This window comes from Parus major, chromosome 20 (genome assembly GCF_001522545.3).
Source record: "Parus major isolate Abel chromosome 20, Parus_major1.1, whole genome shotgun sequence".
Classification (NCBI taxonomy): domain Eukaryota; kingdom Metazoa; phylum Chordata; class Aves; order Passeriformes; family Paridae; genus Parus; species Parus major.
The window spans coordinates 1,045,343-1,057,545 of NC_031788.1; the positions used below are offsets into that span (position 1 = coordinate 1,045,343).

At 57.6% G+C, this 12,203-nt stretch overlaps 1 protein-coding gene across 6 annotated transcripts in view; it reads right to left on the reverse strand.

Moving 5' to 3' along the window:
* The window catches only part of DLGAP4 (DLG associated protein 4), a 127,635-nt gene that overhangs the window by 64,468 nt on the left and 50,964 nt on the right, over nt 1-12,203 (reverse strand). For all 6 annotated transcript variants that reach the window (XM_015647434.2, XM_015647436.2, XM_015647435.2 and 3 more), the window contains exon 2: nt 4,659-4,746. The gene's annotated coding sequence lies outside the window, so the exon portion shown is untranslated. The remainder of the gene's footprint in view (nt 1-4,658; nt 4,747-12,203) is intronic.

Here is a 12,203-nt window from a genome sequence, read left to right on the forward strand (position 1 = left end):
CTTCCTTTCTTCCTTCCTTCCTGGAAGAGGTCAGCCCAGGGTCATTGCAGAAGGTCACAGCAAGGGCTGCCAGGGCCAGGACAGGACCCCTGAGCCCATGGAAAGGGACTGGTTTCACCCCATTACCTCTGTTCCCCTCAGCCTGTTTTCTCAAGACTGCCCTTGCTGTTCCCAGTGGCTCTGCTGGTACTCAGAGGGGATGAACTGACCTGAGCTGAGCTGATTTATGGCACTTTTGTGTGTACCTGATCCCAGCCAGAGGCAGCTTCTTGGGCTTGGTTCACAGCCTGGGGGTTTGGATGGGCTGCACCCAGCCCACCTCCAGCAGCACCTCCAGAAGCTCCAGACACCAGGCAGGGGTTGCAGTCACAGAACAAAATTCCTGAGTGGTTTGGGATGGAGGGCCCAACCTCCAGCCTATCCTGCAACCTCCTTAAAGCCTACCCAGTTCCACCCCCTGCCATGGGCAGGGACACTTTCCATTAGAGCTGGAAGGTTGCTCCAAGCCCCAACCAACCTGGCCTTGGACACTTCCAGCCATGGTCTCCAGCCATGTCAGGGACCACTGGCTGTGATCAGCTTCTGTGCTGGGGCTCTGCACCACAGGGGAATTGGGCAAACCCATCATGCCCCCTCCTCTAACTTCTGGGGTGAACATGGATTTCAGGAGATGCTGCCCTATTTCTATTGTCTTAAATGCTACAAATCCATCTTAGACCAGCTTATCCTGAGGGCAGAGAGAAGGCAGAGAACAGGGCAGACTCCCTACCCTCTCTCAGCAAGGAGGGGGCAGCAGGAGGAGCCTCTCAGCCTCACCCCACTGCTCTCTGCTCCCATCTGTTCCAGGATCTCTCTTTGCAGCTGGCTGGCATTTGCCAGCCCAGCCTGTGGCAGAGGCCCTGGGCAAGGCTCAGCCCTTCTCACCAAGCCTGGCAATCCCAGGGAGCTCTGAGAGCACCCCACACTCACCCAGATTTCTGCTCCTTGAACGTGCACCTTGGGACTTTAGCCAGAAGTGTTCTACAGGCGTGTGGCTGTGGCACTTGGGGACATGGTTTAGTGGTGAATGTGGTAGTGCTGGGTCAATGGTTGGACTCCAGGAAGGCTTTTCCAGCCTCACTGATTCCGTGGGGGCACACACAGCTCCATGTGGCTGTGGGGTGTGTGTGACACGGTGCTGTGTGTGACATGTGCTGGATGCCCAGGTGTTTGGGCTGTGGGGGTGTGCACCTGTGGCTGGGGTGCTCTGGGTGTTACAGGGCTCGTGCAGAACCAGGGAGTGCTGGGCTGGGAGCTCATTTCACCCTCCATTGGCAGCTCTGTGCTGCCTCCCCCCTGCCCTTTGCCCTGCCCTTGGCACACATGTGCCATGCAAGGACTCCCTGTCCCCTCCCTGGCCACCCGTGGCTGCCACAGCTGAGCAATGCCTTGACCCAGAAAAGAGCACTTGAAGAGCTCTCCAAGTGGTGCTGAGGCCCTGGCACAGGGTGCCCAGAGCAGCTGGGGCTGCCCCTGGATCCCTGGCAGTGTCCAAGGCCAGGCTGGATGGGGCTGGGAGCAGCCTGGGACAGTGGGAGGTGTCCCTGCCATGGCAGGGGGTGGAACTGGATGGGCTTCAAGGTCCCTTCCAACCCAAACCATTCCAGAATTCTCTGCTTCCCTGATTCCATGTATGACTGAGGCAAGGCTGGCTGGAAAGGGCCAGGAGCCACTTGGGTGATGCTCAGGAGAAGCTGGCAGCACGTCAGGAGGAGCAGCAGCCTGTAAAATGGGATTGCTCAGAGCACACATCCTCCAGGAAGATGCCAGCCCTGGGCTGATGGGGCTGGGGGCACCCTTTGGGGTCAGCTGGTCCTGCCCTCTGCCCATCAGCTCTTCCAGGGCTCCACATCCCCCAGGCTCCCACACAAATCCCAGCCCAGCCATCCAGGCCGGCTGCAAACACAGAGGTGGCTTTTATATCTGGAACCAGCAGCACAATAATAACGGGCTGGAATCGGCAGAGATGATTTACAGCCTGCAGGGGGAAAATGCCTCCCGTCTCTGGGCTGCAAGGAGCTGGAAGGATTTGTGTGCTGTGCTGCAGGTGTCGTGGGGCTGCCCACACGCTCGGAACCAAACGCTCCCTGAGTTAGCAGGAGCTCTGGATGTGGCGCTGGCTGCCAGAGCCCTGCATTAATGATGATTCAGAGTTCACAATCTGATCGTGGCCGATAAAAATAGCTAACTCCTGCCTGGAACAATTCATTACACAACACACCCCGCTCCCGGGGCGCTCCCACCGCTGGCTCGGCAGCTCCGCCTTGGGGCAGAGCCCATCCCCAGGGATGAGCAGAAGAGTTCTCTGCCCATCCTGGGGGTCCTGAGCAGAGTTAATGCCACCCACCGTGACAGTGTCACCAGGAACACCGAGCACTGCACAGCGATGGAGGGCACTTCCAGCAAGCCAAGTGTGTCACCTCTTTGGGATCCCTCCTCAGGAGCCAGGGAATCCTCTAAAGGGCTCTGCCCATCCCCTAAGGGTGTCCCAGGGGCTCACCCAGGCCATCCTCACCACCCTGCCAGGTGAAACACACCCTGTGCCAGCCTGAGCTCGGCACTCTGATCCCCCAGCTGCATCCCTGGGGAAGGATTTCCCTACATCCCTCCTCACGTGGGAGCAAATGGTGGTGCCCTTGGAATGTGGGATCTGCACACAGCTCCTGAGGCCCCATAACAGCTGGACACCAGTGGTCTCTGCTTGTTCTTCAGGCCAAGGGGTGTCTCTGACCACTGGTGCCCACTGGGGTGATGAGAGGGATGGGATCTGACTGGCACCATTCCAAAATGACAAGGAGTGTTTTATCTTAAAAGCTCTAAAGAGCTCTTTCTGTTTTTTTGGTTTTTTTTTTTTGTATTTTTTTTCTTTTTATCTACCAGCAAAACCAAATGCTGTAAAAGTCAAAGGCTGTGATATGACAAAGCTTTTTGACTTCAGGTGTTGTCTAAGATGGAGGAGGAGATGAACTCCTGAGAGAGACAGAACTTATTTCCATGCAGATGTCACTGCATCAACTCTCCAGGGAGCAAAACCCCAGAAATTCTGCAACCTATTTGTCCGTCCCTAAATAGAAGTTTCTCAAAGTTCTCCATGAGATGGGATTTGCTCTGAATCAGGAAATGCAAAGCATTAAGTAGGTCAAATGAGACAAATGAGACAGATAAGAAAGGGAAATTTCAGGAAGAGAGGAGGACAGCTGATGAGGTGGCTGGAGTGGAAGGACCAGGGCAGGGAGCTGGATTGTTGTCTTTGAAACCCACCTGCAGGCTCTGCTGCCTTGCAGAGCACTTGGGGCACCTGCTGGTGACCACATGGGGCATGTTCCAGCTTGCCTGGGAAAGCAGCTAATGAGAACATTCTGGCCCAAAGCTGACCTGTTCTGGCCAGTGCTGTTCAAGGGGTCTGGAGGGGGTGAGGGATTGTCTGCACAGCCCCCATGGAGTGAGCGTGGGATGCAATGCCCTGAGCACGGCTGCCCTTCACCTGCCCCTGTCCTGACTCCCAGCTTTGGAGCTGTCCACCCTGGCACTGAGAACTCATCACCCAGACAGCAGCAGAGGCTCTGCTTGGCCTCCTGTGCTGCCACCCTGCCCAAACCCCATCTGAGTCCTCCTGCCTCTCTGTGCTGCCAGAGCCATCAGCAGCCCCAGGACCATCAGTGCCCCTCCCAGAGCACAAAGACCACGCTGAGGAGGAGGAACTTCAGCCTGGAGAGGAGGAGGCTGAGATCAAACTTCATTGGAGTCTTCACTAGGGGAAGGTGCTGAGCTCTGCTCTGTGTGACTGGACAGGGAAGGGCTGGAGCTGTGCCAGGGCAGCCTCAGGCTGGATGTCAGGGAAAGGTTCTTCCCCAGAGGTGCTGGCACTGCCCAGGCTCCCCAGGGAATGGGCACGGCCCCGAGGCTGCCAGAGCTCCAGGAGCGTTTGGACAGCACTGCCAGGGATGCCCAGGGTGGGATGTTGGGGGGTCTGGGCAGGGCCAGGGGTTGGACTCAATGATCCCTGTGGGTCCCTTCCTGCTCAGCACATTTCATGATTCTGTCTCTGGATGGCTGTGGCTGTCACTGCTGCACCACCAGCTGAGCAAGGACGTTTCTTTGCTCCAGGGGCAATGTTCCCATTGCCTGAATGTCCACATGAAGCCAGGCAGGGCCCTGCCTGCATTCAGGATGCAGGGTGGAGATGCTCTTGGCACTGGGTTTGCTCAGTGCCTCAGACAAAGCAGCTCCTGTTTCCTGGGGGTCCTGGGGTGAAGAGGAGCAGGTGGGAAAAGCCAGCAGCTCCCTGAGGCATCCCCTCGGAGCCCAGGCTGGGCCCGTGCGCAGCTCCCGCGTGCTCGGAGCTCGGGAACACTTCCTTTGTCTCAAAGTGGGTCAGGCGGAGGCGTGATGTTACTATAGCAATGGGCATGAGATTTCATAACTTTATTTTGCGAGGGGCGTGTTGCAGGATCCGCCAGGAGACGGAGGGAGGGTTGGCATTGAATCACCCTGCCAGCCTCCCTTCCCCAGCCTGCTCCTGCAGGAGCTCCACTGCCCCTTGCCCACGAGCACCGAGCTGGGTCTGTCCCCCCCGGCCCCTGTGGGAGTCCCAAAGGCAGCCCTGGGCCATCCTGTACCTGTCACAGCTGGCTGGGCTCTAGGCCACACTCAGCATCCCATGCACCGTGTGTCCCTCCGCGCTCCAGGGCTGTCCCTCATGAAGACCTGCAGGCAGAGAGAGAAAAGGGGACATGTCCTCACAGGGATCAGAGAGGTGTCTTCCTGACAAACACCCCCGACCACAACCCTTGCTACAAACACTTGCCAGCTGTGCTGATACCCAGGCTGTGTCCAGCAAAGGGCAGGTGAAGAGAGAGGCAGAGGTGCTGCCCACAGGACAGGGGAAGGTGTGGGAGCGGGTCCCGTATCCCCTGGGTGTCACATGGACTGAGAGGATGAGCTGGAGATCAGCCAGGTGGGGAAAACATCCAAAATGCTCCTTGCTGGGGCCTCAGGGCTTGGCAGAGCCCCTTTGTGGGAAAGTGCTCTTGGTCTTTCCTTCCCTTGCTTTTTTATCATGGACTATCCCCCTGCAGTCTGTGGCCATGCCAGGAGCTGCTGGTCCCCTCTGAGCCCAGCCCGGGGAGGCAGGAAGGACAATCCTGGGGACAAAACCCTTCCTGGGGTGGCAGATGGCAGCCCTGGTGTTCCCCTTGCTGTGTCCCAGCACTGCACCTGCCAGAACCTGCTCTGACTCACCTCCAGTGCTGCTCATGGCAGCTCCCACCACACCTCTCCCATCTGGTCACTAGGTGCTACTGTGCTGCAGCTAAAGCCTGGGGCTTCCTCCTTCCCTGCCACCCAACCACGCTGCAAACCACGGGAAAAACACTCCCTCTGTGAAAAACCAGGTAAATAAATATGGGAAAAACCCCCAAATCCCCCTGACCCCACAGAGAACACAGCCTGAGTTATCTAATCCGTGGTGCTGGGGTTTGCATTGGTGAACGTCCCAGGCTGGTCTGTGTGCACACACAGCCTGTCCTGCACTGGGAGCTGCTGGGGTAAACTGGGAAACTCCTGCTGCAGTGAAGCAAGGAATGGGAATGGCATGGGAACCAAAAGAGGAGTTAGCCTTCCTAGGATGGATTTTTTCATTCCTAGCTGAATGGAGGAGGCCATCTGGGTTTGTGAAGGTCTATGAGAGCTCAGAGAGGGGTGAAAATAGGTGAAGCCCAGTTTCTCTGCTCAGATGGGAGGCGGGGACAAGGATAGAAACCTTGGCAATTTTTCTAGGAAAGCCAGATCCAGGTGCTGGGCTTGACTCCCACCCTGCTGATGCAGAAGATGACCAAACTGGTGCCCAGAGATGAGGCAGCACCTCTTTGTCCCCAGGATGGAGAGGTGGGCACTGCAGAGCCCCTGAGACCCCACTGTGCCACCTGCCACCACCCAGCCAGAGGGGCTTTTCCTGCCTGGGGGTTGCACACATGCTGGGTGCCTGGTGGGGTGTGGCAGAGGCACTGTGCTCCCCTCAGACATGTCCTGCTGCCCTCCTAGAACTGTCCCAGGGAGCCAGAAACTGGAGAGATGGAGAGGCACGGTGCAGGCAGAGAATAAGAGGACTGTGTTCACTCCAAGACCCTCATGGGAGTATCCCAACAGACAAAGGGATGGAAAGCTTGGGAAGATGAGCAGACTGGCCTCCTAAACCGGGTACAAACCCTCACCACCTTCCCACCAGCTCCATGGCACTGCAGAGGGAATTGCTAAAGCAAAGGGACGTGTCCTGGGACAGCCAGGCAAGGCATTCACATCTGTCCCCACAGCTCACTTGTCTTCTGCACCAGAACATCCCTTTCTGGAGTTTCCTGCTGGTGCTGGGCTGTGAAGTCAGAGCCCGAGGCTGAGACAGAGGTGAAGCTCATGTGGCTTCACCCAGCCTGGGAGGCCTGTGTTGTGGCCCAAGGGACACCTCCCCACCCAAACCCAGACATTCCTGGGCTCAGGGGTGTCCCTGAGGTGGCAGGTCACTGCACTGGGATGTGCCAGCATGAGCTGGGGCAGGGCCAGGTGCCAATGACTGCCCTGCACAGTCACTGCACTGGCACTACCCAGCCCTCCCCGTGGCAAAGGGAATTCCAGCACTGGGAGCTGTGTTAGGTTTGATCCAGACAGCAGAGCCACCAGCAGAGCCAGGATCCACAGCCAGTGCTGCCTGCAGTGTCAGCACCCACCTGGCTCTGTCACCCACTGCTGTCCTGCTCTAATGGCACCAGTGCTGGGATGGAGGGCAGCACCTCTGGAACCACTGATGGCCACCGTGGAAGCCACCAGCATCTTCTAGGAATGTCTCCAGCCTCTCCTGCTGCACAGGTAGCACCACAAGCAGCCAGCACCCTGTAGCAGCAGTGGGAGCTGTTGGGATGGAAGCCCTGCCCAGTGCTGGTGTCACCTGTCACCTCTGTGTGTGTCACCAGTGCTCTCAGGGTGCCTCAGGCCCCGGGAACAGCCCAGCCCTGGCATCCCCTGCCACATCAACCTGGTGGGAGAAACAGTGCCTGGGTGCCAGGCCTCCCCTCACCCAGCAGGCTCCTCCAACCAAACAAGGTCATTGAAGCTGTGGAGGAAGAAGCATTTTGGTGTGGAACGCTCTTTTTCCCTCTGCATGCTGTTCTTGCAGAAAGAAAATGGCACCATAATTGCTTTTAATTAATATCAGCATCAGCGCCCAAGGAAATGCAAATGAACAATTGTGTCAGCAGCACAGCCCTGATGATAGAGCCCAGCCAGACACCCCCACTGTCCCCCCCTTCCTGCCATCCTCAGGAGCGGGGTGCTCACGGCTGTGGTGTGAGGGGGGATGGAAGCTGATGCCTGGAGGGACAGGAGAGGGGCTGGAGGCTCAGGGAAGGGGACTGCAGACCAGTGGAGGGGTGGAGGAGCAGGGACCAAGCTGGGGCCGTGATTTTCCAGGCAATGAGGGCACAGGATGCCAGAGGAAGCAGCCAAGGGTCCATCCAGGACCCTTCTCTGCCCAGGGGTGTCAGATGAACTGAAGCCCCTTCAAGATGATTTTGGTGAACGGGGTCTCAGATGCTCTGCCAAGCCTCACTGGAGAATCAGCTGGTGATTATTGTCCTCTTGGTCTAAGGGAGGAGGCCACAACCTGTCCTGCTGCAGCCTGGGTGGTTCTGTGTGGCTGGAGAAGGCCTTGAAGGGATGGATCTGGTGCTCCCAATCCCACCTCAGAGACTGTGATGAAACATGAAGCATCGGTGTCTGCTGGGCCTCCTGAGGAAGGTGATGAAGTTTGAGCCAAGTGAGCAGATGAGGAGGGCAGGCTGGTCCTTCCCCTCCTGCCACTCCAGGTGTGGTCACAGCTGGAGCAGAGCAAGGCCAGCAGAGCTGGGGAGGTGCAGGTGGTGCTGGGATCTAATTCCAGGGAAAATCCTGTGGAATGTTACAGGCTCAAACAGCATTTTTGGCTGGTTCTGTGAGAAGAGAGGTCCCTCCCAGGCTGGGCTGTCACCTCCTGCTCCTTCCTGCTTCTCCTCCAGACTTGGAAGAGCCTCAGCAAACCACCCACGGCTGCTTTTGGTAAACCTGAGAGGAGATGAAGGCCTCGTTCCAGGGAACAAGCACGGTGATGTGGCAGCCAGCCCAGTGCTGGATGGAGGCTGTGAGTCCCTGTGAGATCCCAGGAGCACAGCAGGGATGGGGGGATGAGCAGGACTGGCACAGGGGCACGGGGGGAAGGGTGAGGAGCAGAGCATGGCACATGGCAAGGGCTGCTGAACACAGGGCTCCTTCCTCCTGCTCTCATCCCCTCCTGCTCTCATCCCCTCCTGCTCTCATCCCCTCCTGCTCTCATCCCCTCCTGCTCTCATCCCCTCCTGCTCTCATCCCCTCCTGCTCTCATCCCCTCCTGCTCTCATCCCCTCCTGCTCTCATCCCCTCCTGCTCTCATCCCTTCCTGCTCTCATCCCCACACTGAACCCCCCCAACACTTGGATTTACAGACTGTAAGATAAGGCACAGACATTGCCAGCCCTTCTGAAACAGCTCATAAACTCCATTGTGTGCAAATGCAGCAAGAGAACTAATGAAAATAAATATATGTGTGCTCTCTAATCTCTGCTCTGTTTCTCTGGGTAAGACAAATGCATTGAGCTCATTTGGGCGTCCCAGGAAGAATCACCTGTTACATGGAGGATGTTTGGGGGCCAAGCTGGGAGCAGCACCTCCAGGGAAGGACCAGAGGCTGCTGGGGGAGAGCACAGGTGAGATGTGGCTGAGCACATGGGAGATTTGTAGACGGGACTGAGATCCTCTTGAGGAGGCAGGGAAGGAAAAATCTGTGTGTGAAAACACCCGAGGGAACAATTGAGCAAAGGTGGGAAGAGTGGGAAGTCCTGCTGAGCTGTGAGGAAGGTGCTCCCCTCCCCAAGCCCTGAAGGCTCCCACGCAGATGCCTCGTCAGCAGGGTCCTGTTGGGGCAGGGGAGCAGGGAAATGAGGTCACAGCACATGGGATGGGCTGCTCCTGTCCCTGCTCTCCTGACAGGAGCGTGTCCCGAGCACAAGGACATCACACACTGATCCTGCCAAAGATGGAAACTGAAGTCAGCAGGAGGCTGAGGGAAAGATCCACCCTCACAACTCCCAGAGGTCAAACCCACATCCCTGTCAAGTGAGAGGAGCCTTGGGGACAGAGTGGGGACCTGTCAGTGGCACTCTATACACAGAGGGACCTGCCAGACCTTGGAGGCATCTCCTAAAGGAGAAAGACTTTGGAGATACCGACCTGGAGTGCCTGAAATCTGTTTCATTTGAAATAAACATCACCCTCCCTTCTGGTAAGATCTTCTATTAAATTTGATGCCACCAGTTTACTAAATAAACACAGAGATAACCTCTGCTCTACTCAGCTGGTTCAGATTAGGTATTAGACAAAACTGTTTCACTGCAAGAGTGCTCAGGCACAGGAAGGAGTGCCAGGGAGCTGTGGAACTGTTCAAGAGCCACCGATGTGGAACGCAGGGATGTGGTTTAGGGGTGGCTGTGGTGGGACCAGGCTGATGGTTGGACTTGGTAATCTTGAAGGTCTCTTGGGGATTGTGTGAGATGGAAGCGTGGCCAGGCCAGCAGCCCTGCAGGGCAGGGGAGGGGGGATTACCTGCTCTTGGATGGGGACAGCAGCAAACAGCCCCGAGATTCCCGTGTAGGAATGGGGAAAGGAGCTGGATGGAGCAGAGCTGAGCCTCTCCCTCCAGGCAGGGAGAGAACTGTGCCCCCAGCACGAGGACAGATGCTCCTGCTGAGGGACCCCAGTGGGGTGGCACATCCCCCCCTCAGGGCCCATCAGGAGTGTTTGTAAAGCTGGGCAGCCTGGCATTGTGAGCAGGGATTCATCCCGTGGACAGGAGCTCCCTGTGACAGGGCAGGGCACACCTGAGGCTCTGCAGGGACCTGTGAGATGCTTCCTGTGGTGGAGGACTTTCCTCTGAGGGCATGGGGGTGTGGGACAGACCCAACAGGACCTCAGACAGTGAGGGAGAACAAGCAGGAGGGACTGGGAGCCTTCACCTGCATGGCATCGTGATGTGGAGAATAAAACTGGTCCAGACAAGGGACTTGAGAGAGGAAATTCTCTAAGTGCCTTCCCAGCAATGCCAGTGAGCCTGGATAACACACTCTGCTCAGACATGGACATGGACCTGACCTAGTTGTGCTCCCGAAATCTGACTGGGAGTGTCACAAAACTGGAGTGCTAAAACCAGCAAATGTTAAATCCAACAACTTCAGGGAGGAATGAGGGTGCAAAGGGACACCAGATGTCACGGCAGGCAAGGTCAGCAGTTTGAGTCATACCCACCTGCAAAGCTCTCAGATCTCTTCCAGCAGAGGCAGAAGAAGGTGCAGAATGCACAGGGCCTTCCCCAGCGGGGCAGCTGCTCTGCCAGCAGCTTTGTGATCCGCAGGGAAAACACGATCCCTGGCTATGGGAGAGACTTGTGCTGAGCACTGCACGCCACTGTGAGCCCAGGATGGATGTGCAGGACACTGTGGCTCAACAGCTGGACACATCTGTACAGAATCATGGCTAAAGTGAGGCCCTGCCCCAGTCAGGGAAGGCAGAGGAGCAGGGCCTGTGTGTGGCACCCACGGTGTCCTACAGGAAGAGAGAGTCACTTTGTGGCAGCTCAGTGTCTGGGAGAGTGTTCACAGAACCAGGGAGTCACTGAAATTGGAAAAGCCCTCTGAGATCCAGTCCAACCCTTAACCCAGCACTGCCAGGTCCACCACTAACCCCTGTCCCCAGGTGCCACAGCCACACGTTTTCTGAGCACTTCCAGGGATGGTGACTTCACCACTGCCCTGAGCACCCTCACTGTGAAATTTCCCCTAATATCCAGTCTGAGTGACTGTGGAAAAGAATGGAGGAGACACATTGACCCAAAGCCAAAGAAAGGCTTATTTCCAGTGCTGCAGCTGCACCTACAGCCAGCCCTGGGCTGCCCCTGGCTCCTACTGCAGCTCTGGGCTATCAGCAAAGCCAGGGCACACGGGGCTGGGCTGAGCTGGAATGTGGCTGCAGAGTGAAGAGAAGGCCAGAGCCACCTCCTGTGCTGCCCAGTGTGTCCCCAGCCTGTCCCCAGCCTGTCCCCAGCCTGTCCCCAGCCTGTCCCAGCCAGGGAACCCTGGATTCTGCTCCTGCCTGAGGTCAGGAGGGGACAGGCTGCAGTGTCCATGTTCTGACCATGCGGGACCAGACCTGCTCTCCTGTGGCAGGAGCAGATCCTGAAGGATGTGTCCTTGCTCCCTGTCCCTGTCTGTCTGCTGACAGGGATCAAAGGGCAGTGTCTCTCACTGAGGCTGGGCACAACTGATGTGGTCACACCAATCCACACAAAAATCTCTAGACCAGGTCAGCCACACCACCACAGGTGTCAGAAAGCCCCACACTGGTGTAGTTGTGCTGAGAAGCCTTTAACCTTGTTCCTTCTCTGGCAGGAGGGGACAGAGACACTCCAGGTGTGACCCCTGGGAGAGGCCACAGTGGAACAGCCACAGGTCCTGGAGCAGCTCTGAGCTGATCCCTGAGCCTGTCCTGGCCACGGGGGATGGAGCCCGTGGGAAGCTGTGTCTGAGCCAGGGAAGGGCTGGGCTGAGCTGTGCCCTGGGGCTGCCTTGTCCTGCTCTGGCTGCGCTCACAGCGATGGCACTGCCGGCCACCCATCAGCTCCAGACAGCTCCACAGGAGGGGCTGCTGGCCACAGAGCCCTGCTGCTGGTCACAGAGCCCTGCTGCTGGCCACAGAGCCCTGCTGCTGGCCACAGAGCCCTGCTGCTGGTCACAGAGCCGTGCTGCTGGCCACAGAGCCCTGCTGCTGGTCACAGAGCCGTGCTGCTGGTCACAGAGCTGTGCTGCTGGCCACAGAGCCCTGCTGCTGGCCACAGAGCTGTGCTGCTGGCCACAGAGCTGTGCTGCTGGTCACAGAGCTGTGCTGCTGGCCACAGAGCCCTGCTGCTGGTCACAGAGCTGTGCTGCTGGTCACAGAGCTGTGCTGCTGGCCACAGAGCCCTGCTGCTGGCCACAGAGCCCTGCTGCTGGCCACAGAGCTGTGCTGCTGGTCACAGAGCTGTGCTGCTGGTCACAGAGCTGTGCTGCTGGCCACAG